This window comes from Engystomops pustulosus, chromosome 5, assembly GCF_040894005.1.
Source record: "Engystomops pustulosus chromosome 5, aEngPut4.maternal, whole genome shotgun sequence".
In the NCBI taxonomy this organism is placed as follows: domain Eukaryota; kingdom Metazoa; phylum Chordata; class Amphibia; order Anura; family Leptodactylidae; genus Engystomops; species Engystomops pustulosus.
In genome coordinates this window covers 6,057,836-6,084,918 of record NC_092415.1, presented here as the reverse complement: position 1 = coordinate 6,084,918, position 27,083 = coordinate 6,057,836, and the positions used below count along the sequence as shown (strand labels likewise).

General features: G+C 43.4%; 1 protein-coding gene across 6 annotated transcripts in view; it reads left to right on the top strand.

Moving 5' to 3' along the window:
- ADGRB1 (adhesion G protein-coupled receptor B1) overlaps positions 1–27,083 on the top strand; it is a 460,553-nt gene that overhangs the window by 105,586 nt on the left and 327,884 nt on the right. The window contains exon 1 of one of the 6 annotated variants that reach the window (XM_072151080.1): positions 19,196–19,214. The exons of the other annotated variants lie outside the window; for them this stretch is intronic. The gene's annotated coding sequence lies outside the window, so the exon portion shown is untranslated. Of the gene's footprint in view, positions 1–19,195; positions 19,215–27,083 lie in introns of those variants that run through there. 6 annotated transcript variants of the gene reach the window in all.

Here is a 27,083-nt window from a genome sequence, read left to right as displayed (position 1 = left end):
CTATCTGTCCTTACCGACCTCCGGCTCAGGTCTGGTTCTGCTGCTTTACAGGTCTATCTGTCCTTACCGACCTCCGCTCAGGTCTGGTTCTGCTGCTTTACAGGTCTATCTGTCCTTACCGACCTCCGCTCAGGTCTGGTTCTGATGCTTTACAGGTCTATCTGTCCTTACCGACCTCCGCTCAGGTCTGGTTCTGCTGCTTTACAGGTTCTATCTGTCCTAACCAACCTCCGGCTCAGGTCTGGTTCTGCTGCTTAACAGGTCTATCTGTCCTTACCGACCTCCGCTCAGGTCTGGTTCTGCTGCTTAACAGGTCTATCTGTCCTTACCGACCTCCGCTCAGGTCTGGTTCTGCTGCTTTACAGGTCTATCTGTCCTTACCGACCTCCGCTCAGGTCTGGTTCTGCTGCTTAACAGGTCTATCTGTCCTTACCGACCTCCGGCTCAGGTCTGGTTCTGCTGCTTTACAGGTCTATCTGTCCTTACCGACCTCCGCTCAGGTCTGGTTCTGCTGCTTTACAGGTCTATCTGTCCTTACCGACCTCCGCTCAGGTCTGGTTCTGCTGCTTTACAGGTCTATCTGTCCTTACCGACCTCCGGCTCAGGTCTGGTTCTGCTGCTTTACAGGGTCTATCTGTCCTTACCGACCTCTGGCTCAGGTCTGGTTCTGCTGCTTTACAAATCTATCTGTCCTTACCGACCTCCGCTCAGGTCTGGTTCTGCTGCTTTACAGATCTATCTGTCCTTACCGACCTCCGCTCAGGTCTGGTTCTGCTGCTTTACAGGTCTATCTGTCCTTACCGACCTCCGCTCAGGTCTGGTTCTGCTGCTTTACAGGTCTATCTGTCCTTACCGACCTCCGCTCAGGTCTGGTTCTGCTGCTTTACAGGTCTATCTGTCCTTACCGACCTCCGCTCAGGTCTGGTTCTGATGCTTTACAGGTTCTATCTGTCCTTACCGACCTCCGCTCAGGTCTGGTTCTGCTGCTTTACAGATCTATCTGTCCTTACCGACCTCCGGCTCAGGTCTGGTTCTGCTGCTTTACAGGTCTATCTGTCCTTACCGACCTCCGGCTCAGGTCTGGTTCTGATGCTTTACAGGTCTATCTGTCCTAACCAACCTCCGGCTCAGGTCTGGTTCTGCTGCTTTACAGATCTATCTGTCCTTACCGACCTCCGCTCAGGTCTGGTTCTGCTGCTTTACAGGTTCTATCTGTCCTTACCGACCTCCGCTCAGGTCTGGTTCTGCTGCTTTACAGGTCTATCTGTCCTTACCGACCTCCGCTCAGGTCTGGTTCTGATGCTTTACAGGTTCTATCTGTGCTTACAGTCCTTCATTCAGGTCTGGTTCTGCTGCTTTACAGGTTCTATCTGTCCTTACCGACCTCTGGCTCAGGTCTGGTTCTGCTGCTTTACAGGTTCTATCTGTCCTTACCGACCTCCGCTCAGGTCTGGTTCTCCGCTCCACTTCACCAGCTGTCCTCACATTTCGCCAATTAGGTCTTGTGCTCCACATATGCATCTTGCCTCACCAGTCCCTCATAATGTCTTGTTCTGGTGCTCCCTCGGTCCACCTGGCCTCAACAATCCCGTGTAGGTCTGGTGCTGGTAGTCCCTGATCCATCTGCCCTCATCAATCCCCAGACTAGTCTAGTTCAGATTCTATTCTGGTCCATTAGGCTTTATCTGACCCATGAGCATTTTGAGTCCGATTCTCCTTGTGTCCATCTGTCCACACCAATCCCCATGCCAGCCTGGCACTGGTGCTTCCCAGATCCATCTGCTCTCTTCTTTGTGTTTCCTTTGGACCAACATGAAAGACTACTGTTTCTGTGTAGAGATGAGTGGACCCAACCTTTACGTTCCAGTCCATGGTTCGGGTGCGTCCAGACATTGCTGGATATTACCAGATTGGTGGCCGTGCAGTCAACGTGGCAAACTCTAAAACCCTGGATCCGAAGTTCTCATTATGTGCTCTTCCATTCTGTCTGAAGAGGCACCAGGAAATATCGACCAAATAGAACTTCAATCGGACCAGCACCAGGATAGGTAAAGGTTAGAACCATTTATTGAATCCATTTTAAGTATGTTTTGAATTTGCTTCAAAAATTACCCCATGTAGACCATGTGTTCGACCCCATGCATTTCCCGATCACAGAAGGGAGACCGAGTAATAGCTGGTTGGGTGAGAAGACTTTGAGGTTAACCTTCCATAGAAACTAGAGATGATGGAATCGATTCACTGATTTATAGCTGAGGTAGGAATCCGCCAACTTTCTGCTACCGAATCGAATCAGAATTTTTCCGAATTGACTGTTGCTCCAATCAGTATATAACCCCCATAGTCCTCTAAAATGGATTTTATTCATTGTTGCTTAATACTAAAACCAATGTTAGAAACTTAATTTGACCAATTATACACCAATTTCCGGAACATTTGGAGCGACATTGGGTTGGGACGAATCTTCATCGGATGGAATCATAAGTCATTGTCTCCTCTCTAGTAGAGACATCTCCTTCGATGTAGAGTCCATATATTTGGTAGATTTTCCACTGACTGCCCAGACCCGTGTGTCTCGCTGCAGTCACGTCTTTTTAGGAGTCCTACTTTCCTTGATACATTTATCACTTCCAATCTCAGGAGATCACCACTTATTGACTCACAACGTGATCAGGACTCTGCGTGTTCCCACCGGACCCGGTCGGCTACACTCAGGAGACTGTGACAAATCACCAGCCAAGAGGCGCAGTGGGCTGCCCCCTCTAATGGGTCACTGTCACACTCTATTGACCGGCGCAGGGGACCATTAATTGTTTTCGGCTTTTTTTCAGGCCATTGAATTCCAAACTGGATGTTAACGGCTGATAATTGGTTTTCCTCCTTCTAGAACCGACATTCCATCTGGAGGGAAGAAGGAAAGGTTTTTATCTCAGGAAAATACATTTTTAAGATTTAGTTTTTTGCAGAAAGATCTTCAATTCTTTTACAATATTGTAGCATTACAGTTTGCAGAACGTTTAAATGTCAGAAAATGCAAAACAGCTCAAAAGTTTGGGGTCACCCAGACAATTTTGTGTTTTCCATAAAAATTCATACTTTTATCAAATGAGTTGCGACATGAATAGAAAATAGTCCAGACACGGACAAGGTTTGAAATATTTTTTTTTTCTTTTGAAAGAATAATTTTCTCCTTCAAGCTTTGCTTTCATCAAAGGGACGACTATGGATCATTGTCCTGTTGTAGGGTGAACTTGGCTCCAACCAATGGCTGTCCACAGGGTATGACATGGCGTTGCGAAGAGAGATAGCCTTCCTTATTCCAAATCCCTATGACCTTCAACAAGTTTCTAACTTTAACCCAGACCATCACATGACCTCCACCATCACATGACCTCCACCATCACATGACCTCCACCATCACATGACCTCCACCATCACATAACCTCCACTATCACATGACCTCCACCATCACATGACCTCCACCATCACATGACCTCCACCATCACATAACCTCCACCATCACATGACCTCCACCATCACATGACCTCCACCATCACATAACCTCCACTATCACATGACCTCCACCATCACATGACCTCCACCATCACATGACCTCCACCATCACATAACCTCCACCATCACATGACCTCCACTATCACATGACCTCCACCATCACATAACCTCCACCATCACATAACCTCCACCATCACATGACCTCCACCATCACATGACCTCCACCATCACATAACCTCCACCATCACATGACCTCCACTATCACATGACCTCCACCATCACATAACCTCCACCATCACATGACCTCCACCATCACATGACCTCCACCATCACATAACCTCCACCATCACATGACCTCCACTATCACATGACCTCCACCATCACATAACCTCCACCATCACATGACCTCCACTATCACATGACCTCCACCATCACATGACCTCCACCATCACATGACCTCAACCATGTGTCAGATGGCATCAGGCATCTTCCAGCATCTTTTCGGTTGTTCTGCGTCTCATAAATGTTCTTCTGGGTGATCCAAACACCTCAAACTTAGATTCCTCTGTCCATAACACATTTGGCCAATCTTCCTCTGTACTTTATTTTTGTTCTTTTGCCCATATTGATCTTTTCATTTTATTAGGCAGTTTCATATATATTTTTCTTTGCCTTTTGCCCTGAAGGCTGCATCCTGTAGTCGCCTCTTTACTGTAGAGGGTGACACTGGCGTTTGGCGGGTGCTAATAAGTGTAGATGCCAGTTGAGGACCTTTGATGCGCCAGTTCCCAAACTAGAGACTGTAATGTACTTGTCTTGTTGCTTAGTTGTGCAGCGGGGCCTCCCAAATCTCTTTCTACTCTGGTTAGAGCCTGTTTTGCTCTCCTCTGAAGGGAGTAGTACACACAATTGTAGGAAATCTTCAGTTTCTTGGCAATTTGTCACAGGGAATGACATTCATTTCTAAGAATAAGAATAGATTGTCGAGTTTCACATGAAAGTGAGAGTTTCATAGAGCATAGAACAAATGTGATGCTCCAGATTCTCAACCAACTCAAAGGAGGTGAGTTTTATAGCTTCTCTAATCAACCAAACTGTTTTCAGCTGTGCTAGTATACTTGATCAAGGGTTTTTGAAACATCCATTAGCCTTCTTACACAGTTAGCAAACACAATGTAGTATTTACCACCGGAGTGATGGTTTTTGGAAATGGTCATGTATACTATATCATGTAGAGATTGCATTAAGCGGAGGGGGGGAAGCACTCATCTCTGCTCCCCTTTGCATAGAAATGTGAGCAACGGGAAGGGTAAGTAAATGTGCCCCATTGTGCTCACCTCACCATGATCCAGTGCCATAGGCCTCTTTTGTAGATACAATCTGGTGTGGCCATATTACCGGCAGATCTTGATACTCATGATCAGCACAGAGATTCCCTTATAAAAGTCAGATCAAACATAGAACATTGTATGGGGTGCAGATTTTAGGCACCAGTATCTAGGATAGACATAGCTGAACTAGACCAAAGAAACTAAGGTGTTCAAGGTTATAGGTGGATAAGAGTACAAGGTAATTCAGATATGGATGGATTAGAGTACAAGGACATGTTTATGTAACTCGAGTTTATTCAGTTTGGAAAGAGGACGCTGTGATGTGGTTTAGTTATAATGTACTGAGACATGAATGGAGGAACAGCAGTGATGAGTGAGCACAAAACTCCCTAAACTTAAGTGAGAGGTCTAGGTTTGGGTTTGGTGCTTGGCTCATGTGGAGAAGCTGATTATTGGGCTGCTGAGCTGCCAATCAACCAGTTTTTAGCCTCTAACAACCACAGCCATGTGTGTGATCGGCCAGGCTGGGTCACGGGCATCAGTGCCATTAGAGCCAGGAGAGGTCTAGGAAGAAGCTGCAGCTTGAGATAGGGGCTTATTCAATATTTGCCCTTTTCGGGGCAGGTAGGAAGCAGAGGCTTTTATAAAGAGGAACAGCTAGTGGAGGACACAAGAGCTTACAGTCTATGCGGATGAGGGGATGACACAAGAGCTTACAGTCTATGAGGATGAGGGGGTGACACAAGAGCTTACAGTCTATGCGGATGAGCGGAGGACACAAGAGCTTACAGTCTATGAGGATGAGGGGATGACACAAGAGCTTACAGTCTATGAGGATGAGGGGGTGACACAAGAGCTTACAGTCTATGCGGATGAGCGGAGGACACAAGAGCTTACAGTCTATGAGGATGAGGGGGGGACACAAGAGCTTACAGTCTATGCGAATGAGGGGAGGACACAAGAGCTTACAGTCTATGAGGATGAGGGGAGGACACAAGAGCTTACAGTCTATGAGGATGAGGGGAGACACAAGAGCTTACAGTCTATGAGGATGAGGGGGTGACACAAGAGCTTACAGTCTATGAGGATGAGGGGAGGACACAAGAGCTTACAGACTATGAGGATGAGGGGGTGACACAAGAGCTTACAGTCTATGAGGATGAGGAGGTGACACAAGAGCTTACAGTCTATGAGGATGTGGAGGTGACACAAGAGCTTACAGTCTATGAGGATGAGGGGAGGACACAAGAGCTTACAGTCTATGCGGATTAGGGGGGACACAAGAGCTTACAGTCTATGAGGATGAGAGGGTGACACAAGAGCTTACAGTCTATGAGGATGCGGGAGGGACACAAGAGCTTACAGTCTATGAGGATGAAGGGGTGACACAAGAGCTTACAGTCTATGAGGATGAGGGAGTGACACAAGAGCTTACAGTCTATGAGGATGAGGAGGTGATACAAGAGCTTACTGTCTATGAGGATGAGGGAGGACACAAGAGCTTACAGTCTATGAGGATGAGGGGGTGGCACAAGAGCTTACAGTCTATGAGGATGAGGGGGGACACAAGAGCTTACAGTCTATGCGAATGAGGGGGTTGACACAAGAGCTTACAGTCAATGAGGACGAGGGGGTGACACAAGAGCTTACAGAGGTAAAAGAGATTTTACAATTGTCCAGCCATTCTATATAAGGGAACAATATAAAATAATGTAATAATAATAAATAATTTAATAAACAAAAATTCTGCTGCTTGAACCAGCCATCAGCCTCCACCTTATTTACAAAGAATGGAAAATTTTAGTTTTCCCTATTATGGACTAGCCAATAGTATCTGTCTTTAGGATAACACTGTAGGATTATAGGCCGGACACGATGGACCCAGAACTTCATATAACCTTATTTATATTATGATAAGCTTTTAAGTTGATGGAAGCGAAGGCTTTTTTGATATTTTAAACCTTGTGACTTTTAATATGAGTTAATGTTACAGAAAACCCAGAGAAATAATAATAATAATAATAACAATAATAATAATAATAATAACAATAATAATAATAATAATAATAGTAATAATAATAATAATAACAATAATAATAATAATAACAATAATAATAATAATAATAATAACAATAATAATAATAACAGGAGTGAAGATAATTACAATAATAATTGTTGTTGTTTTTATTATAAGTAAAAATATAATAACCCAAAATAAAATTATACAGTCAAACAATAAAACCTCCAAAACAAAAAACCAGCTCCATCAATAAAAAAAAAGGAACAACATAAAAGCTTTTGAAATCCAAGGCTATAAAAACGAATACATTTGTTGTTATTATAAAACGAAACAAAATTGGATACATTTGTAGCAGCTTGAAAAATACCCTTGAAAATAATCCCCTAATGTGTTACAAAGGAGCAAGTGAGGGATGTGTGAGGTCGCGTCTGTGTGATCTCAACTCATATCAAGTAATGGGAAAGGAGGAATTAATATAGAAGCCGCTAAAAGGTATCACAACCTGCGACCAATCACAGCACGACTCCACCGCACGAAGGCGAATATCATGGGACGGAGCTTCATTATATCCATGATGACTCCTCAGTATTTGGCATTCATTGTCTTCATCTTATGCCAAATATCTGGAGATAGAACAAAGGGCCGAGTCTCTCCGCACATCATTGTCCAGGGGACAGATTGGGAAAACAATGGCCACAATCCATATGTCAGGACGAATGTCAATGAGAGCGAGGTGTCTCAATAGATAGAAAACTGTATAGATCCAGACAGAGAAGAAAACATTGATGGAATGACAGATCATTTAAAGAATCAATTAAGAGCTTAACTGGTAATGGTTTAACCTATTCAGTGCCGGCTACAGTTAAGTTTATTGATTTGGTCTGAAATAATACTGGAAATATCAGAACTGGCCAGAAATCCATTTACAACTAATTTTAACATAATCTCCAGCTTTTACAAGTAAAGTGACTATAAAGTCATACTATAATACTGCCTCTATGCACAAGAATATAACTACTATAATACTGCCCCCTATGTACAGTAATATAACTACTATAATACTGCCCCCTATGTACAAGTATATAACTACTATAATACTGCCCCCTATGTACAGGAATATAACTACTATAATACTGCCCCCTATGTACAGGAATATAACTACTATAATACTGCCCCCTATGTACAGGAATATAACTACTATAATACTGCTCCCCTATGTACAAGAATATAACTACTATAATACTGCCCCCTATGTACAAGAATATAACTACTATAATACTGCCCCCTATGTACAGTAATATAACTACTATAATACTGCCCCCTATGTACAAGTATATAACTACTATAATACTGCCCCCTATGTACAGGAATATAACTACTATAATACTGCCCCCTATGTACAGGAATATAACTACTATAATACTGCCCCCTATGTACAGGAATATAACTACTATAATACTGCCCCCTATGTACAGGAATATAACTACTATAATACTGCCCGCTATGTACAGGAATATAACTACTATAATACTGCCCCCTATGTACAAGAATATAACTACTATAATACTGCCCCCTATGTACAGGGATATAACTACTATAATACTGCCCCCTATGTACAAGAATATAACTACTATAATACTGCCCCCTATGTACAGGAATATAACTACTATAATACTGCCCCCTATGTACAAGAATATAACTACTATAATACTGCTCCTATGTACAAGAATATAACTACTATAACACTGCCCCCTATGTACAAGAATATAACTACTATAATACTGCACCCTATGTACAGGAATATAACTACTATAATACTGCCCCCTATGTACAAGAATATAACTACTATAATACTGCCCCCTATGTACAGGAATATAACTACTATAATACTGCCCCCTATGTACAAGAATATAACTACTATAATACTGCCCCCTATGTACAAGAATATAACTACTATAATACTGCCCCTATATACAAGAATATAACTGCTATAATACTGCCCCCTATGTACAGGAATATGACTACTATAATACTGCCCCCTATGTACAGGAATATAACTACTATAATACTGCCCCCTATGTACAAGAATATAACTACTATAATACTGCCCCCTATGTACAGGAATATAACTACTATAATACTGCCCCTATATACAAAAATATAACTGCTATAATACTGCCCCCTATGTACAGGAATATGACTACTATAATACTGCCCCCTATGTACAGGAATATAACTACTATAATACTGCCCCCTATGTACAAGAATATAACTACTATAATACTGCCCCCTATGTACAGGAATATAACTACTATAATACTGCCCCCTATGTACAAGAATATGACTACTATAATACTGCCCCCTATGTACAAGAATATAACTACTATAATACTGCCCCCTATGTACAGGAATATAACTACTATAATACTTCCCCCTATGTACAAGAATATAACTACTATAATACTGTCCCCTATGTACAAGACTATGACTACTATAATACTGCCCCCTATGTACAGGAATATAACTACTATAATACTGCCCCTATGTACAGGAATATAACTACTATAATACTGCCCCCTATGTACAGGAATATAACTACTATAATACTGCCCCCTATGTACAGGAATATAACTACTATAATACTGCCCCCTATGTACAAGAATATAACTACTATAATACTGCCCCTATATACAAGAATATAACTGCTATAATACTGCCCCCTATGTACAGGAATATGACTACTATAATACTGCCCCCTATGTACAGGAATATAACTACTATAATACTGCCCCCTATGTACAAGAATATAACTACTATAATACTGCCCTCTATGTACAGGAATATAACTACTATAATACTGCCCCCTATGTACAAGAATATAACTACTATAATACTGCCCCCTATGTACAGGAATATAACTACTATAATACTGCCCCCTATGTACAGGAATATAACTACTATAATACTGCCCCTATATACAAGAATATAACTGCTATAATACTGCCCCCTATGTACAGGAATATAACTACTATAATACTGCCACATATGTACAGGAATATAACTACTATAATACTGCCCCCTATGTACAGGAATATAACTACTATAATACTGCCTCCTATGTACAAGAATATAACTACTATAATACTGCCCCCTATGTACAGGAATATAACTACTATAATACTGCCCCCTATGTACAGGAATATAACTACTATAATACTGCCCTCTGTGTACAAGAATATAACTACTATAATACTGCCCCCTATGTACAAGTATATAACTACTATAATACTGTCCCCTATGTACAAGAATATAACTACTATAATACTGCCCCCTATGTACAGGAATATAACTACTATAATACTGCCCCCTATGTACAAGACTATAACTACTATAATACTGCCCCCCTATGTACAAGAATATAACTACTATAATACTGCCCCCTATGTACAAGACTATAACTACTATAATACTGCCCCCCTATGTACAAGAATATAACTACTATAATACTGCCCCCTATGTACAGGAATATAACTACTATAATACTGCCTCCTATGTACAAGAATATAACTACTATAATACTGCCCCCTATGTACAGGAATATAACTACTATAATACTGCCCCCTATGTACAAGAATATAACTACTATAATACTGCCCACTATGTACAGGAATATAACTACTATAATACTGCCCCCTATGTACAAGAATATAACTACTATAATACTGCCCACTATGTACAAGAATATAACTACTATAATACTGCCCCCTATGTACAAGAATATAACTACTATAATACTGCCCACTATGTACAGGAATATAACTACTATAATACTGCCCCCTATGTACAAGAATATAACTACTATAATACTGCCCCCTATGTACAGGATATAACTACTATAATACTGCCCCCTATGTACAAGAATATATAGGAATCAGTCTTATCCAGAAGGGTCAAGAGAATGGACAGACCATAGTCATAGTTTGTAAATGGTAAATCTAAGAGACCAAACCAATGGCCAAAAACTGGTCAGGACATGTGTCCATATACAACCAGTCCTAGGACACTGGTCGGGAGGAGATTAGTGGACATGTGGGCACCAGCCCTTGGCGTTACAGTTATTTCCATGTTGGGGATCTCAATATTTCAAAAGACTCGGGTTTCACCATTGATGCTTGGTTGCTTTGACCATGGTGGGTCACTTTTTTCCATAAGTGAGACAATCATACATTTTGGCTTCTAATTCTTTACAATCGGTGCCGGTTCTCAAGGTTCTTCTCACCTCTTGTGCACATGTTTATATTCTAGTGAAGATTTGTCTTCTCTTGGTCTTCGACCCATCTACAGATGTCATATGTCACCAGTGGGACCTCAACATCTCCAACACTGAGGAGCAGGAGCTTAGCCGTGGTGCCCGCTGATACATTGCAGCACCGTGTTGCTCGCACCATTGCTAGGGGAGTGTTTAGATCTGGAAAAGGTCATGAACATGAATAATTCACCTGTCAAAATATTCATGAAAACAAATTGAAGCAGAACGATTTACTGCTGACAGAGTCACACTCCAAAGAAGGGGTCTCTTAAGCTGTTTATCAGGTCTCACAAGGATGATTCATATTCCCCCGAGGACCTGTATCACCAGAGCAAGGAGATACTTGGAGTATATAATAAAGAGGGACGCTCTAGATGAAATATTCATGATGTCCTGTAGGTTCCGCGCCCGCGATCCATCCACAAGACTACGGACAAGTAATCTCTCCATTTCAGCCATAATAATGCAAAGCAGAGATCGGAGAATCAAAGTTTTCATTGCCCAAAAACTGAAAACAATTGAGATCCAGAATAAACCAAGAGACAAGCAGAAGAGGCTAAAGGTCTATTCACGGATTCACGGGAAAGGATTAAAGGGGCGTTTTTCACCATTACAAGTCATAGTATAGGTGAAAGATACATTATCCAATCTGAACCTGGATATCTCGGGCTCGTTACATCAAGCTTATTCAGTCTTTAGAAAAAGAATTGGCTATAATGTTCCGTCCTCTTTGTAATGTACTGGTATACGAATGGTAGCAATAGCAAGAAGAGTTTGGGGACATTAAGCATTTATGATAATACCAGGACCACTAATGATAGGACTGGGACAACTTATGATTCTACCAGTTAGGACCACTCATGACGGAACCATTAAGAGGTGCAGTTTAATTTATGATAGAACATAGACCACTCATGATAGGCCCATTTTTTTTATAGGACAAGACCATTTTTAATATGAGCAGGACCATTTATGATAGGACCAGAAGCCTGCATGATAGGACCTCACTATGGGGCACATTTACTTACCTGGTCCTTGCACAATCCCCAAAGTGCGTTGTCCGACGAGGATGAAGTCTGCCGCGATCCGCGTAGATCCTGCGCCCGATATCCTGCATGTGTCGCTCCCTGCTCAGGTCCTCCAGAGTTCACCTTCTTCTTCCCGGTGCATGTAAGTGCATGCAACACAATTTTGTTAAATCCTGCGCTTAGTCCGAATCCATTGGATTATCCGACGCCCCCCCCCCCATTTCTGTTGCACCAAAATCCAATCGCGTGCAACACAATCCCCTTCTAAATGCGGCGCACATCGGAAATTGTCGGATATTCCGACAATTGAGCCCCTATGTCTCTTTTTTTAGGTGACAAGAACTGTGCAGAAGTAAACACAATGACAGAACCCCCATTATAGGGACCTTCATATGTTTTACGTAGGAAAATCCTGAATTGGATCGACAAACTCTTAAAACTTAGGATTGGTGGGGATGGAAGTAAGGGGGAAGACCATGATTTGAACATGTTTTATCCATGTTTTATTAACTGTGCACAAAATCTGAGAACCTTAATGAACCCCCCCCCCCACTTCTTACTGGGGTTGGGGGGTAAGAGACTGCCAATTAAGGCCGCTGTGTATGTGTGTGGCGTCCTATAGCCATGATTGCTCCACTAGGGGATTCTGGAAAAATATGCAAAATTTTCCAGAATGGGATAAGGAAAACCACACCTCTTTTAGCTCCCTTACTGGGGAAGGCAAATCGCCCTCTTGATTTTTGCAGATGAATGGACTAAGTACAAGGACCAGGACTTCACCGATGGCTTCATCAATGTCCCTGATTCCTCCTGTATCTTTGATCCCAACAATTTAATATCTAACGAGTCAATTTCGTGCCAAGGACTGAATGATTTCTAGAAATAACATCTTCCAATAACCCAAGACCGAAGCTCTTCCGTCTCTGCCGCCCATCCCCCTCCCCCGTTTCTGTTTGCAATTTTCTTTTTTTAATACCATCCAGCTCCCTACAATTAAACGAGTCAATTCTCCCGCATCCTACAACGTGCAACAGCTAAATTATTAAATTCAACATGAAAGAAAATTAAGCGTCATAAAAATTGGCATGATCCGCTCAGCGATGCCGAATCTTCTTCCTATCCGATGAATATTCTAATTTTCTCTGAAAGAATCCTATTGGGTTGACCTGATCTTATTTTCCAGTCTCGTGGATACAGCATCAATAAAAGGAGAGCCGGTAAATGCAGAAAATAAATGTATTTACTCAGCCGGCTCGGAGCGGCATTGTTATAACTGGCTAAATGTGCCGAATACTCCGATAATATTCCGTACATGAGTGTGAAATAGAGGGGATTATTTTACAGGGACGGTTATTGATTTTATTTTTTTTTCGCGGTTAAAGGCTCCGTAAAAACCAAAATACAAACCGATTCAGTGCGAAATATATCAAAATATATGGCGAATGCTTCACACACAATGGAGGAGTCTAAGGAGCTTAAAATCATCGGTCATATTTATTTTGGGGGAAATGCTTTATGTACAGTAATCAGGGATGAAAGGCTTAGAAAACCTCAAGAATAACAGTTCTCGCTACTTATTATTATCACCCATTTTTCACCCATGGAAGGACATCGAGTGGAGATTTTTTTTTTTTTTTTTTAGGGAATGTTGATGTTTCAACTTGAAATTCATAAAAGAAAATTCATCTACGAAGGTCCATGAGTTGTGGTCACCATTGATTTCCTAAATGTTCTACCCAGGATTCCCTGAAAGTGTAAGAATAAGAGAAATCAGGGATGAAAGACCCGGATGAAAAAAATATTTTAAAAATCGGAAGATTTATTTCACCGATTCAGTTCTTTCGAAAAATCGATTCTCGAAATGTCGGGAGTAAAGATCTCCCTTAAAAGAGAAGAATAACCAAGTGCTCGCGTCTTATCATTAGGATCCAGTTTTCATCCATGAAAGCGGAGAAAGTGTTTTCTTAGGGCACTCGAAAACTTTTCTATGAAGTTGCGCTCATCATTGACCTTCAATATGTGAGGACGCAAAGTCCTAAGATGTGAAGAAGAAGAGTCATTAAGGATAAAAGACGCAGAAAAACCTTGAGGATAACAAAGTTCTTGTGATTTCGGATTGTGGTCATCATTGATTTCCTAAATGTTCTACCCAGGATTCCCTGAAAGTGTAAGGATCAGGGATAAAAAATATTAAAAAATCGTAGGATTGATTTCACCGATTAATTTCTTTCTACAAATCTTCTATGAAGTTGCGCTCATCATTGACTTTCCAAATGTGAGGACCCAAAGTCCTAAGATGTTAAGAAGAAGAGTAATTAAGGATAAAAGACCCAGAAAAACCATGAGGATAACAAAGTTTTTCCGGCTTCTGATTGTGGCCATATTTTTTTATATCCATCAAAAAAAAATATTTAGGTGGCTGGGGTTTGGTGCTGCTTATATAAACCCCCCCACCTTCCCTCCCGGTGTGCCGCTCACAGGTTTGATGACAGAGCCACGGAAGCTTCGATCCACCAGCTTCTGGTCGGGCCGCCACGCCCGTCCATCACTGCAATAGTCGGGTGGGCGTACCCAAGCACCTGCAAGTTGTCGAAGTCGGGAACGACCCCCTCGGACATCTCGCTATTTTTTCTAACTCTCGGACAACTCCTTTAACTTGGAACTCGTGTATAAAATATCTCTTGAGGTCCATAGTCAATCAAATCAACTAAAATCAATGGATCTTCTTAATAAATGTTGATTTAGAAGCCGTAGAAAAGAAGACCCAGACTATGACATTCCTGTATCTCCACTTCCTTAAAGGGCTTATCCAACCTCCCTGGAAAGTGGAAAGTTTTTTTGGTCACTTATCTGTTGGGGCCAAAAGTGTCAACCAAATGACCGGAGGAGGGAATGGGGTTCCAGGGTCTTTCCAGAAAACCCCATGAATGTATCTATTAATGGTGTCATCCTGAGCTGTTGGGTGGAGTCACTGGGGCACATTTACTTACCTGGTCCATTTGCGATCCAGCGGCACGTTCTCCGACGTGGATTCGGGTCTGCCGGGATTCACTAAGATCGTGCGCCCGATATCCAGCAGGTGTTGCTGCTGCGCCAAGGTCTGCCGGAGTTCACCTTCTTCTTCCCGGTGCATGTAAGTGCCCCCCCCCCCCCCCGATTTCCGTTGCATGCAAGCCGGCGTCGATGCAGCACAATCCGATCACGTGCACCAATTATGGGGAAAACGGTGCAAACGGTAATATTCGGGAAACCCAGTGATTCGGCCCCTTAGTGAATGAGCCCCACTGTGTCTCTGCGCCCCCGGTGTTCACTTGTGGTATAACATCTTTTCAAGGTTCCATATTGTATTGTTGCAAGTTCTATGAATTTTTTTCCTTACATTCTTTTACCTCCCAGTCCCTTAAAGGTGAAAACATCCAATCCTGGGACATAACTAAGTCTCCGAAAGAGTAAATGGTCTCAGTAATTTCCTACAAGTCAATAAAACAAATTTCGCCTTGTGTCCTCCCGGGTGCCTGCGGCCATATCCGTGGCTTTCTATGGCGCCACACATCACGGATGGCCCCGGGGTGAGGTGTAATGTGGAGGAGCAAATTTCTAATGATATAGTTTGTAAGAATTCTCCAGAAGAATCACCACAAGTGGAGTTTTGCCGGTGGCTCATCGCAGCCTCGGCGCCATAATGAAATCAACTGCAAAATCTGCGCTACTCATAAAACACTGTCCTTTAGGATCGCTTTATTACTGCTGCGTAACTTGGCAGCGGCGACTCTCTGCAAAGTCATTTGCGTAAAACATCCAGTTGATATTTAGGAAAGGGAAAAATTATGAAAGTTCAGGATTTAAAGGGAAAGTGTTCAACATTCATCTTCATGGGGAATCTATGACTTAAAGGAAATTTACCATTTGTTTAGTGCATTATGAAGCAAACATACCTTGAGAATGCTGTTGCTACACTGATGCAGAAACATATCTTGTTTAATCCCAGAGCTGAGTGGTTTTGCTGAAAAAAACAGTTATAAAATTATGATAATGAGGTTCTGTTGCTCCTGTGGTTGCCCCGGGACTTCTCCTCTTATATTAGTTATGCACTGCTCCAGAGGATGATGTCATCACTGTGTTGTCCCTGACAGGCAGAAGTAATCAATCACTGCACCATCCCCCAGCAACAGTCATCCAGCTCAGGTTGATTAGTCCTGTCTGGACAGTTTAGACAGCTCAGTGTTATGTGTTTATGTACGGAAGACAGCATGCAACCCAGCTTTCCCAAGGTCCTGAATTTTATAATTGTTTTTTTTTAGCAAAACCACTCAAATCATGGATTAAACAAGATATGTTTCTGCATCAGTGTAGCTTCAGCATTCTCAAGGTATGTTTGGTTCACAGTGCATAAACACAGATGGTAGGTTTCCTTTAAAGGGATTGGATGAGATTAGAAGGAAGAGTATTTTCCAGAAAACTGCGCCGCCATTGTCTATATCTTGTCTACAAATCAACAGGACTGAGCTGCAATAGCAAACATGAACTATTATCTAAAAGATTTGATTAAAGGGAACCTGTCAGCAGATGTGACCTTGTAAACTGCAGCCAGTGTTATGTATTGTCCCTGGGGAGCTGTGTAATCAGACCGCTGTCTATGCTGTTAGTAGCAGCAGGACTGTAATATATGGATTTATATTCCAGGATAGTAGCTTCTCTAAGTGTACCAGGGATATCCTCACACTGCTGTTCTTTGTGCTTTGCAGCCACAGTTAGTTGTTGTCCCTGGAGAGATGTGTATCAGACCTTTGTGGATGTTGTTAGTAGCAGCAGGACTGTTATTTATGGATTCATATTCCAGGATTGATGCTTCTTCAAGTCATTGGGCGTGTCTCTTCACATTGCTGGGCCCTTAGGTCTCCGTAGTCAATATTATGATTTGTTATTAGTTATGATTGTTGTTAGTAGCAGCAGAACTGTAAAATATGGATTTATATTCCAGTCATGTTGCTTCTCCAATCGCTCTGGGGTGGGAGGGTCTCCTCACACTGCTGTGCCTCCTCACTCAGTGTACAATATCGTGCCTGGAGAGATGTGTATTCAGACCTTTGTGTATGTTGTTAGTAGCAGCAGGACTGTGATTTATCTTTAGTGTATTGGGGAGTGTCCTCACAATAATGGGCTCCTACATATATGTACTGTGCTGTTCAGCGTTTGAATGATGTAGCAGAGCCGAGTTCACAAGAGAAACCCTAACCCTTGTCAATAAGGAAGCTGGAGGTGCAGCTGAGCTACAAAAACATGAATGTGCATAGATGGTGAGTCAACTTTACTAAAGAACTGTGGACTTTACATGCACAATGAGGAACTATATAGGGATAGTTGTACTACTAAATAATAGTCATGCATGGTGAGGAACAATATAGGGATAGTTGTACTACTAAATAATAGTCATGCATGGAGAGGAACAATATAGGGATAGTTGTACTGCTAAATAATAGTCATGCATGGAGAGGAACAATATAGGGATAGTTGTACTGCTAAATAATAGTCATGCATGGAGAGGAACAATATAGGGATAGTTGTACTGCTAAATAATAGTCATGCATGGAGAGGAACTATATAGGGATAGTTGTACTGCTAAATAATAGTCATGCATGGAGAGGAACAATATAGGGATAGTTGAACTGCTAAATAATAGTTATGCATGGAGATGAACTATATAGGGATAGTTGTACTGCTAAATAATAGTCATGCATGGAGAGGAACAATATAGGGATAGTTGTACTGCTAAATAATAGTCATGCATGGAGAGGAACAATATAGGGATAGTTGTACTGCTAAATAATAGTCATGCATGGAGAGGAACAATATAGGGATAGTTGTACTGCTAAATAATAGTCATGCATGGAGAGGAACAATATAGGGATAGTTGTACTGCTAAATAATAGTCATGCATGGAGAGGAACTATATAGGGATAGTTGTACTGCTAAATAATAGTCATGCATGGAGAGGAACAATATAGGGATAGTTGAACTGCTAAATAATAGTTATGCATGGAGAGGAACTATATAGGGATAGTTGTACTGCTAAATAATAGTCATGCATGGAGATGAACTATATAGGGATAGTTGTACTGCTAAATAATAGCCGTTTTCAGAGATGTATTGGGTTAGTTTAGCTGAAAGGTTCCTTAATCCTCAATATCGGGTGACAGGTGAGGCAGAGATAAAGATGTCAAGCTACAATTTGTGCCGCTACTGAGTAGAAACCCAACTGGAGAGATGTTCAGGAGGACTCCTGCATCTTGTGGTTATCTAGTATATGAAGTTCAATTAGATATTGGTGAATCCTCCTAATTTCGTGGATCGTAACAAGCTGTGTGAAGTTCTTTAGACATGTTGCCACCAAGGACTATAGGTGGCCCATGAGGCAGTTGTTACTATCTCTACCGTAACTTCCTCTAGATAGATGGAGATACAATATAAAGGACAGAATGGGTAGAAGGTTCCTGGGCACTGCCGGGGGCTCTGGGAGGGGCTCTGGGAGGAAGCCCCTATCCCATGGTCCGTCCCGGCAATGGTCACCTTCACTGCAGATAGATTTAAAGAAGTTCCCCGACATAATAACGAGCTGTTGATCCGAGTTCACGTCTTTATTCCCGATTGTTTATTGCTTGTCTGAACATTTATGGAATTCTGTGTGACCTCTGACCTCGGAGACAAATCCCTGGAATGAGTTGCGGTCTCCGGCCACCGTTTTGATGTTTTGTCATGAGATGAATGTAGACAGGGTAGAATTGTTCTGGAAAAGAAGAAGAAAATCCTCAGCCATGTCTTCCTCAGTCACAGAGAACCATTGGAGCCGTGTGAATCGCTGTCCATCAATGGTGGCGCCATGGCAACAGGGCCGAGCGAGAAGAAAAAGTCCTTTCTTTCCTGCAGGACGGAGCTCGGCGGCTTCATCCTCACGTCTGGACGCACAACCCAAGACAATGGGAAGGACCCTCAGAGCAAGGAACTGGGGGCAGCAGGTCAGGCTATCAAAGCTGTGTACTGAGGTGTGGTCCTGGGGCAGGGGCAAAGCCAGGGAGGGGGCAACTGGGACCCGGGGCAGGGAGGGGGCAACTGGGACCCGGGGCAGGGAGGTGGGGGCAACAAGTAACTTCTATCTGTACAGACACAGAGCAACATACTAAGAGAAGTGTAACAGGGTCCGGGAAAGATCAGGCACCGCCCCCTGCACAGGATACAATGTATCAGGTCACAGAAGATTCCTGAAGACTCCACAATATGAGAAACTTGTGTGATATATAGATATAGAGGAGATAGATAGATAGGAGATAGATAGATAGATAGATAGATATGAGATAGATAGATAGATAGATAGATAGATAGATAGGAGATAGATAGATAGATAGATAGGAGATAGATAGATAGATAGATAGGAGATAGATATGAGATAGATAGATAGATAGATAGGAGATAGATAGATAGATAGATAGGAGATAGATAGATAGATAGATAGGAGATAGATAGATAGGAGATAGATAGATAGATAGATAGATAGATAGGAGATAGATAGATAGATAGATAGGAGATAGATAGATAGATAGATAGATAGATAGGAGATAGATAGATCACCTACATATAGGTCTATGTACCATTATTATAACTTTGTGGGACTGGATGGAATATTGGACTATTTTGGGCCCGGTGCCTCCCCCATTATGTTCCCCTGTGTCGCTCTGTGATTTCGGTGTGTGTCCCCGGTGCACTGTGCGGCCATGTATCTGTAGACACGATTGTCACTTCATCTACTTTGTCCTCTCTGTCGTCTGCTGCGTCGCGCGGCTTTTATCGCCACTGTCTTCCTTCTGTATAAATGGTGGACGGAGCGGCACTTACAGGAGAGAGAAAAATGACGGAATCCTTTTAGCCAGAACATTTGGTCTTGGAGACGCAGGACCTGGAAGTTTTCTCTCTTTGATTTACACCAGGACCGGTCTTTACTGCGAGTATTAATGCGCTTCCCCGTTACGCACCATCCGTCAGCCGCAGCAAAATTAGCCTAAAATCTCGGGGATGTATTCGGAGTTTATGACCTAAATGCATCAAATTAAGAGTTTTACAACTTTTTCTGTTCAGTTTTTTTTCTGGCTGAATTTGCTTTAACCTGGAGACAGAGGCTGGGGAAGGAGAATGTTACTATGTATCTGAGGACACTGTGATCTGCAGCCATGGCGCATGCGCAGGAGTGCAACGTCCTAGAGCAGTGGTTCTTAACCGGGGTACTACCGTGCCCTGGGGGTTCGGTGAGTCGGTCTAAGGGGTTCGGCGGAGCCTCTGCCACGAAGGTTAAGACACACACTTATTTGATTTATCACTAAAGAAGGGTGCGGTGAATGCGCATATGAAACAGTTGGGTTCGGTACCTCAACTAAGGTTAAGAACCTCTGTCCTAGAGGAAATGGATCCTTCTAGCCTCCTAATTACGCTCTGCTGAGTCTCTGGGACCCAGTACACCCTGCCCTCATCTTTATCTAGATGTTAGCCCCACCCCCTTCACAGAGAGGGTGTGGCTTGTAAAAAAAAGAAACCCATGTAATCACTGGAAGTTCTGCAATGACCTTGTGACCTTGACCCCTATGGATCTTTCTATAACACCCATCAGAACTTTTTCCATTCTGTTCACCTACCAAAAATATGATGTAGAGTTGGGTTTGTAGTACAGGAGAGAGGAGGGGGGCACACAATCAGGGGGGTAGAAGTTCAGGGGTCACACAATCAGGGGGTAGAAGTTCAGGGGTCACACAATCAGGGGGGTAGCAATGCAGGGGTCACAGTTCAGAATTACTAGGTAGAAGGATAATCGAGCAATCTATGGTGCGGGAACACAAATGCAGCAGAGCCAGGTTTATAGTACAGAAGTAGTAGGTAAAAACTTTTATACTGGAGGTGTGTCCTCACACTGCTGTGCTCTGTACTTTGTGTACTGAGCTACTCCACAGCCTCTTCCCTCTGGTAAGTGTAAACCCTGTATTATGCTACTAAAGGAATTCTAGTCAAATATAATGAATCATTCAAGGCAGAAGAGAGGGTTTAGAAGCCGCTAAATGCAGAGGGCACAGAGCACAGCAGTGTGAGGTCTGATTACACATCTCTCCAGGGACAATACATAACACTGGCTGCAGAGTGCACAGAGCACAGCAGTGTGAGGTCTGATTACACATCTCTCCAGGGACATTACATAACACTGGCTGCAGAGAGCACAGAGCACAGCAGTGTGAGGTCTGATTACACATCTGTCCAGGGACAATACATAACACTGGCTGCAGAGAGCACAGAGCACAGCAGTGTGAGGTCTGATTACACATCACTCCAGGGACAATACATAACACTGGCTGCAGAGAGCACAGAGCACAGCAGTATGAGGTCTGATTACACATCTCTCCAGGGACAATACATAACACTGGCTGCAGAGAGCACAGAGCACAGCAGTGTGAGGTCTGATTACACATCTCTCCAGGGACAATACATAACACTGGCTGCAGAGATCACAGAGCACAGCAGTGTGAGGTCTGATTACACATCTCTCCAGGGACTATACATAACACTGGCTGCAGAGAGCACAGAGCACAGCAGGGTGAGGTCTGATTACACATCTCTCCAGGGACTATACATAACACTGGCTGCAGAGAGCACAGAGCACAGCAGGGTGAGGTCTGATTACACATCTCTCCAGGGATGATACATAACACTGGCTGCAGAGAGCACAGAGCACAGCAGTGTGAGGTCTGATTACACATCTCTCCAGGGATGATACATAACACTGGCTGCAGAGAGCACAGAGCACAGCAGTGTGAGGTCTGATTACACATCTCTCCAGGGACAATACATAACACTGGCTGCAGAGAGCACAGAGCACAGCAGTGTGAGGTCTGATTACACATCTCTCCAGGGACAATACATAACACTGGCTGCAGAGAGCACAGAGCACAGCAGTGTGAGGTCTGATTACACATCTCTCCAGGGACAAAACATAACACTGGCTGCAGAGAGCACAGAGCACAGCAGTGTGAGGTCTGATTACACATCTCTCCAGGGACATTACATAACACTGGCTGCAGAGAGCACAGAGCACAGCAGTGTGAGGTCTGATTACACATCTCTCCAGGGACAATACATAACACTGGCTGCAGAGAGCACAGAGCACAGCAGTGTGAGGTCTGATTACACATCTCTCCAGGGACAATACATAACACTGGCTGCAGAGAGCACAGAGCACAGCAGTGTGAGGTTTGATTACACATAATGCATAACACCGGCTGCACCTGCTGATGGGTTCTCTTTAAACAATGCAGAGGAGCAGATGTGTGGAGGAAGCCATTTCCCGTCTCCGGACCCTTTCCAGTATTTTATCGGACGCTGCACATGGGAGGCTTCTCCTGATACGAGTGACACATTGATCGTAGAGGTTGCGTCTCTTTGAAGCCTCTTTCATCGTCGGTCGCTCCTCGCTGACTCCCATCACTGAGATATAACGAGTCAGATACATCAATAAGAGGAAAGCGAGAAACAAGAGTAATAATGGAAGCGCTCGTTACAGGTGAGCACTCGCTTAGATCCCCCGTCATTACCCGTAACGAAGGGCTGCGCTCCACCAAGTGTCATTACACCTGGAGGCAACCTCCAAGTCAATTATCTTCCATGGAAGCCCCCGTCATGGAGAAGATCAGGGGCTCCTCTAATCCAAACTGAACTGAGTTTTTTTGTTTCAAAAATATAACCTTTTAAAGTAACACGTGTCCCCTTTAAGGTTCAGTAATGAGGCTAAGAGTGACCCTGCTGTAGATGGGTCAATCCTGTCCATAGACTTCCGAGGTCTCGTCAAGGGCTCTGAATCATTAAGTAGGTCCGATTTATTGATATCTGGCCCATAGGTCATTTGTTTCCAATCAAATTAATTTAGGAGATCTGCTCTCATGTCTAGTTAATTTAGGTAATCTGGTCTGGGGTCTAAGAATCTGGTTTGGGGTCTAAGAATCTGGTCTGGGGTCTAAGAATCTGGTCTGGGGTCTAAGAATCTGGGCTGGGGTCTAGAATCGAGTCTGGGGTCTAAGAATCCAGTCTGGGGTCTAGAATCTGGTCTGAGGTCTAAGAATTTGGTCTGGGGTCTAGAATCGAGTCTGGGGTCTAGAATCTGGTCTGAGGTCTAAGAATTTGGTCTGGGGTCTAGAATCGAGTCTGGGGTCTAGAATCTGGTCTGAGGTCTAAGAATCTGGTCTGTGGTCTAAGAATCTGGTCTGGGGTCTAGAATCTGGTCTGTGGTCTAAGAATCTGGTCTGGGGTCTAGAATCTGGTCTGGGGTCTAAGAATCTGGTCTGGGGTCTAAGAATCTGGTCTGGGGTCTAGAATCTGGTCTGTGGTCTAAGAATCTGGTCTGGGGTCTAGAATCTGGTCTGGGGTCTAAGAATCTGGTCTGGGGTCTAGAATCTGGTCTGGGGTCTAAAAATTTGGTCTGGGGTCTGATTCCTTTTGGAATCTTACATGGTTATATAATTGAATTAAATTATCTTTCTTTTGTTTTGAGGGGTTCTGCTCTCATGTCTAGTTAATTTAGGTAATCCGGTCTGGGTCTAGAGTCTAAGAATCTGGGTCTAGGGTCTAAGAATCTGGTCTGGGGTCTAGAATCGGGTCTGAGGTCTAGAATCTGGTTTGAGGTCTAAGAATCTGGTCTGGGGTCTAGAATCTGGTCTGGGGTCTAGAATCTGGTCTGGGGTCTAGAATCTGGTCTGGGGTCTAGAATCTGGTCTGGGGTCTAGAATCTGATCTGGGGTCTAGAATCTGGTCTGAGGTCTGATTCCTTTTGGAATCTTACTTGGTTATATAATTTAATTAAATTATCTTTCTTTTGTTTTAAGGGGTTCTGCTCTCATGTCTAGTTAATTTAGGTAATCTGGTCTGGGGTCTAGAATCCGGTCTGGGGTCTAGAATCCGGTCTGGGGTCGAAGAATCCGGTCTGGGGTCCGATTTCTTTTGGAATCTTACATGGTTATATAATTGAATGAAATGATCTTTCCTTTTATTTGGAGGGGGGGGTCTGCTCTCAGGTTTCATTCATTTAGGGGTTGTATTTTGGCATATGAATCCCTTGGGGGCTTGGTCTGGGGTCCCCTTTATTTAGAGGGTCATTTAAAGTATCTGGTCTATGTTGTTATTCATGTAAGGGGTCCAATAAATTTTAGGGAAACTTTTCTGGGGTTAGAATTTATATCAGGGCTTGGTCTCAGGTGAGACTGTATTTATAAGTCAGGTCTGGGGTCTGTACTTATTTATGGAGTCTAAAAGTTTAAGATAGGACCCTGTATGTTCCATTCTTTATACTACCTCTAATGGTTTATATTTGGAGTTAGTTCCTCGGTCAGGATCAAGGGTGGGGGGAAAATTGTAGAGAGCCCGGGACCTAAAGTCATCTAGTCTGATGAGGGGCGAGTTATTCTACCCGATGAATGTCTTGATGGGGACCTTGACTAGAACCAACAACTGGAACTGGAACCAACTGGAACCAACAACAAACTTCCAACATGGCTGCTCAACTTGTCCACAGATATAACATGAAATGGTCTACATTGTCCCATCATGCTCAGCCGTCATTAGGCACTGCTCGTCTTTAGAGAGCTTCACCTCCAGAATTACCATTTGGTTATTGGGTAATGGTCCACTTACGTTCGCTCCAGAGCCTAAACCACCTCCTGCTCCTTCATAATGTAAATCTGCGTCAGGAATATGAGCAGCAGAACTGTAGACGTATTTGATAGCGGCTCAGCTCAGAACATTGTCCTCTCCGACCCCGGTGGACATATCTTCTCAGTGTTGACTTAGACAATGTGAGTCTAGGGTATACACGGTGTAACTTAGTATTTAGGTCACGTTTCAGCAGCCGGCTGTCAGTTTCGGGTTCTTGGATCTCTGTGCTGTATAAATCCACTACTTCACTCTCATCGTCCAGAGAGATCCACCTTTCCAGCGAGGGGGTCAGGTTAGACCCTTGGAGGCTGAGTTTTGTAGCTGTCATCCACACTAAGCCTCAGGTAAATAATCGCCGTATGACAGAGATGATAAAATACCCGTACACAACGCGTTCCACATCCCAGTATCATCTGTCATGGAGAAGAGGAAAGGGATTTCTGGTAATTAATAGGATGAAAGAATAATTATGTAATTAACATATTTTGTATTAGTCTTCAAAAGGGAGAAGGAAAGATGTAGAACAATCATTTTATATCCAAGGAAAAGTCTGGGGTGGGAGGAACAAAAGCTGATTACCTGCAAGAAGGAGATGTTGGGACTGGTGGCTAGGTAGAAGGAGATGTTGGGACTGGCGTCTAGGTAGAAGGAGATGTTGGGACTGGCGTCTAGGTAGAAGGAGATGTTGTGACTGGCATCTAGGTAGAAGGAGATGTTTGGACTGGGGTCTAGGTAGAAGGAGATGTTGGGACTGGGGTCTAGGTAGAAGGAGATGTTGGGACTGGCGTCTAGGTAGAAGGAGATGTTGGGACTGGGGTCTAGGTAGAAGGAGATGTTTGGACTGGGGTCTAGGTAGAAGGAGATGTTGGGACTGGTGGCTAGGTAGAAGGAGATGTTGGGACTGGGGTCTAGATAGAAGGAGATGTTGGGACTGGGGTCTAGATAGAAATAGATGTTGTGACTGGTGGCTAGGTAGAAGGAGATGTTGGGACTGGTGGCTAGGTAGAAGGAGATGTTGGGACTGGTGGCTAGGTAGAAGGAGATGTTGGGACTGGCGTCTAGGTAGAAGGAGATGTTGGGACTGGCGTCTAGGTAGAAGGAGATGTTGGGACTGGCGTCTAGGTAGAAGGAGATGTTTGGACTGGGGTCTAGGTAGAAGGAGATGTTGGGACTGGGGTCTAGATAGAAGGAGATGTTGGGACTGGGGTCTAGGTAGAAGGAGATGTTGGGACTGGCGTCTAGGTAGAAGGAGATGTTTGGACTGGGGTCTAGGTAGAAGGAGATGTTGGGACTGGCGTCTAGGTAGAAGGAGATGTTGGGGCTGGGATCTCGGTAGAAGGAGATGTTGGGACTGGTGGCTAGGTAGAAGGAGATGTTTGGACTGGGGTCTAGGTAGAAGGAGATGTTTGGACTGGCGTCTAGGTAGAAGTAGATGTTGGGACTGGGATCTAGGTAGAAGGAGATGTTGGGACTGGGGTCTAGGTAGAAGGAGATGTTGGGACTGGGATCTAGGTAGAAGGAGATGTTGGGACTGGCGTCTAGGTAGAAGGAGATGTTGGGACTGGGATCTAGGTAGAAGGAGATGTTGGGACTGGGGTCTAGGTAGAAGGAGATGTTGGGACTGGCGTCTAGGTAGAAGGAGATGTTTGGACTGGGGTCTAGGTAGAAGTAGATGTTGGGACTGGGATCTAGGTAGAAGGAGATGTTGGGACTGGGGTCTAGGTAGAAGGAGATGTTGGGACTGGGATCTAGGTAGAAGGAGATGTTGGGACTGGGATCTAGGTAGAAGGAGATGTTGGGACTGGGGTCTAGGTAGAAGGAGATGTTGGGACTGGGATCTAAGTAGAAGGAGATGTTGGGACTGGCGTCTAGGTAGAAGGAGATGTTGTGACTGGGGTCTAGATAGAAGTAGATGTTGTGACTGGCGTCTAGGTAGAAGGAGATGTTTGGACTGGGGTCTAGGTAGAAGGAGATGTTTGGACTGGGGTCTAGGTAGAAGGAGATGTTTGGACTGGGGTCTAGGTAGAAGGAGATGTTCCGACTGGGGTCTAGGTAGAAGTAGATGTTGTGACTGGCGTCTAGGTAGAAGGAGATGTTGTGACTGGCGTCTAAGTAGAAGTAGATGTTGGGACTGGGGTCTAGGTAGAAGTAGA